Source organism: Doryrhamphus excisus, unplaced genomic scaffold (genome assembly GCF_037039965.1).
Source record: "Doryrhamphus excisus strain RoL-2023G ecotype Guam unplaced genomic scaffold, RoL_Dexc_Guam_v1.1 HiC_scaffold_24, whole genome shotgun sequence".
NCBI lineage: Eukaryota > Metazoa > Chordata > Actinopteri > Syngnathiformes > Syngnathidae > Doryrhamphus > Doryrhamphus excisus.
Window position 1 is genome coordinate 6,872,501 of NW_027621862.1, and position 2,500 is coordinate 6,875,000.

At 51.7% G+C, this 2,500-nt stretch overlaps 6 non-coding genes and 5 pseudogenes across 6 annotated transcripts; all 11 read left to right on the forward strand.

Moving 5' to 3' along the window:
- The first annotated feature begins 23 nt into the window (after positions 1–23).
- LOC144896490 (5S ribosomal RNA) lies at positions 24–132 on the forward strand (annotated as a pseudogene).
- Positions 133–244: 112 nt separating this feature from the next.
- Positions 245–363, forward strand: LOC144897134 (5S ribosomal RNA). The gene has a single exon (XR_013626704.1). It is a non-coding gene; the product is annotated as a 5S ribosomal RNA (ribosomal RNA).
- Positions 364–475: 112 nt separating this feature from the next.
- On the forward strand, positions 476–594 carry LOC144895515 (5S ribosomal RNA). The gene has a single exon (XR_013626018.1). It is a non-coding gene; the product is annotated as a 5S ribosomal RNA (ribosomal RNA).
- A 112-nt stretch (positions 595–706) lies between these two features.
- LOC144896772 (5S ribosomal RNA) lies at positions 707–815 on the forward strand (annotated as a pseudogene).
- A 112-nt stretch (positions 816–927) lies between these two features.
- Positions 928–1,046, forward strand: LOC144895818 (5S ribosomal RNA). Its single transcript, XR_013626326.1, has one exon. It is a non-coding gene; the product is annotated as a 5S ribosomal RNA (ribosomal RNA).
- Positions 1,047–1,158: 112 nt separating this feature from the next.
- On the forward strand, positions 1,159–1,277 carry LOC144895338 (5S ribosomal RNA). Its single transcript, XR_013625835.1, has one exon. It is a non-coding gene; the product is annotated as a 5S ribosomal RNA (ribosomal RNA).
- A 112-nt stretch (positions 1,278–1,389) lies between these two features.
- On the forward strand, positions 1,390–1,498 carry LOC144895980 (5S ribosomal RNA; annotated as a pseudogene).
- Positions 1,499–1,610: 112 nt separating this feature from the next.
- Positions 1,611–1,729, forward strand: LOC144897245 (5S ribosomal RNA). The gene has a single exon (XR_013626815.1). It is a non-coding gene; the product is annotated as a 5S ribosomal RNA (ribosomal RNA).
- Positions 1,730–1,841: 112 nt separating this feature from the next.
- LOC144896061 (5S ribosomal RNA) lies at positions 1,842–1,950 on the forward strand (annotated as a pseudogene).
- Positions 1,951–2,062: 112 nt separating this feature from the next.
- LOC144895434 (5S ribosomal RNA) lies at positions 2,063–2,181 on the forward strand. Its single transcript, XR_013625935.1, has one exon. It is a non-coding gene; the product is annotated as a 5S ribosomal RNA (ribosomal RNA).
- Positions 2,182–2,293: 112 nt separating this feature from the next.
- Positions 2,294–2,402, forward strand: LOC144896895 (5S ribosomal RNA; annotated as a pseudogene).
- The last annotated feature ends 98 nt before the right edge of the window (positions 2,403–2,500 follow it).

Genomic DNA, 2,500 nt, shown 5'->3' on the forward strand with positions numbered 1-2,500 from the left:
GGATCTTTTCAGTTCACCTGGCAGCTTACGGCCATACTACCCTGAAAATGTCCGATCTCGGAAGCAAAGCAGGGGCGGGCCTGGTTCGTACTTGGATGGGAGACCGCCTGGGAATACCAGGTGCTGTAAGCTTTTTATGGTTTTTGCTCTTGCCTGACAGCAGAGGGCGCTGTTTGACACTTTTTGCTGGAGTCTAGTTTGGCCTGCGTCGCCTTCAAATAGGATCTTTTCAGTTGACCTGGCAGCTTACGGCCATACTACCCTAAAAACACCCGATCTCGTCCGATCTCGGAAGCTAAGCAAGGGAGGGCCTGGTTAGTACTTGGATGGGAGACCGCCTGGGAATACCAGGTGCTGTAAGCTTTTTATGGTTTTTGCTCTTGCCTGACAGCAGAGGGCGCTGTTTGACACTTTTTGCTGGAGTCTAGTTTGGCCTGCGTCGCCTTCAAATAGGATCTTTTCAGTTGACCTGGCAGCTTACGGACATACTACCCTGAAAACGCCCGATCTCGTCTGATCTCGGAAGCTTAGCAGGGGCGGGCCTGGTTAGTACTTGGATGGGAGACCGCCTGGGAATACCAGGTGCTGTAAGCTTTTTATGGTTTCTGCTCTTGCCTTACAGCAGAGGGCGCTGTTTGACACTTTTGGCTGGAGTCTAGTTTGGCCTGCGTCGCCTTCAAATAGGATCTTTTCAGTTGACCTGGCAGCTTACGGCCATACTACCCTGAAAATGTCCGATCTCGGAAGCAATGCAGGGGCGGGCCTGGTTAGTACTTTGATGGGAGACCGCCTGGGAATACCAGGTGCTGTCAGCTTTTTATGGTTTCTGCTCTTGCCTGACAGCAGAGGGCGCTGTTTGACACTTTTTGCTGCAGTCTAGTTTGGCCTGCGTCGCCTTCAAATAGGATGTTTTCAGTTGACCTGGCAGCTTACGGCCATACTACCCTGAAAACGCCTGATCTCGTCAGATCTCGGAAGAAATGCAGCGGTGGGCCTGGTTAGTACTTGGATGGGAGACCGCCTGGGAATACCAGGTGCTGTAAGCTTTTTATGGTTTCTGCTCTTGCCTGACAGCAGAGGGCGCTGTTTGACACTTTTTGGTGGAGTCTAGTTTGGCCTGCGTCGCCTTCAAATAGGATCTTTTCAGTTGATCTGGTAGCTTATGGCCATACTACCCTGAAAACGCCTGATCACGTCTGATCTCGGAAGCGAAGCAGGGGCGGGCCTGGTTAGTACTTGGATGGGAGACCGCCTGGGAATACCAGGTGCTGTAAGCTTTTTATGGTTTCTGCTCTTGCCTGACAGCAGAGGGCGCTGTTTGACACTTTTTGCTGGAGTCTAGTTTGGCCTGCGTCGCCTTCAAATAGGATCTTTTCAGTTGATCTGGTAGCTTACGGCCATACTACCCTGAAAACGCCCGATCTCGGAAGTTAAGAAGGGGCGGGCCTGGTTAGTACTTGGATGGGAGACCGCCTGGGAATACCAGGTGCTGTAAGCTTTTTATGGTTTCTGCTCTTGCCTGACAGCAGAGGGCGCTGTTTGACACTTTTTGCTGGAGTCTAGTTTGGCCTGCGTCACCTTCAAATAGGATCTTTTCAGTTGACCTGGCAGCTTACGGCCATACTACCCTGAAAACGCCTGATCTCGTCCGATCTCGGAAGCGAAGCAGGGGCGGGCCTGGTTAGTACTTGGATGGGAGACCGCCTGGGAATATCAGGTGCTGTAAGCTTTTTATGGTTTCTGCTCTTGCCTGACAGCAGAGGGCGCTGTTTGACACTTTTTGCTGGAGTCTAGTTTGGCCTGCGTCGCCTTCAAATAGGATCTTTTCAGTTGACCTGGCAGCTTACGGCCATACTACCCTGAAAACGCCTGATCTCGGAAGTTAAGAAGGGGCGGGCCTGGTTAGTACTTGGATGGGAGACCGCCTGGGAATACCAGGTGCTGTAAGCTTTTTATGGTTTCTGCTCTTGCCTGACAGCAGAGGGCGCTGTTTGACACTTTTTGCTGGAGTCTAGTTTGGCCTGCGTCGCCTTCAAATAGGATCTTTTCAGTTGACCTGGCAGCTTACGGCCATACTACCCTGAAAACGCCCGATCTAGTCCGATCTCGGAAGCTAAGCAGGGACGGGCCTGGTTAGTACTTGAATGGGAGACCGCCTGGGAATACCAGGTGCTGTACGCTTTTAATGGTTTCTGCTCTTGCCTGACAGCAGAGGGCGCTGTTTGACACTTTTTGCTGGAGTCTAGTTTGGCCTGCGTCACCTTCTAATAGGATCTTTTCAGTTGACCTGGCAGCTTCCGGGCATACTACCCTGAAAATGTCCGATCACGGAAGCTAAGCAGGGGCGGGCCTGGTTAGTACTTGGATGGGAGACCGCCTGGGAATAACAGGTGCTGTAAGCTTTTTATGGTTTTTGCTCTTGCCTGACAGCAGAGGGCGCTGTTTGACACTTTTTGCTGGAGTCCAGTTTGGCCTGCGTCGCCTTCAAATAGGATCTTTT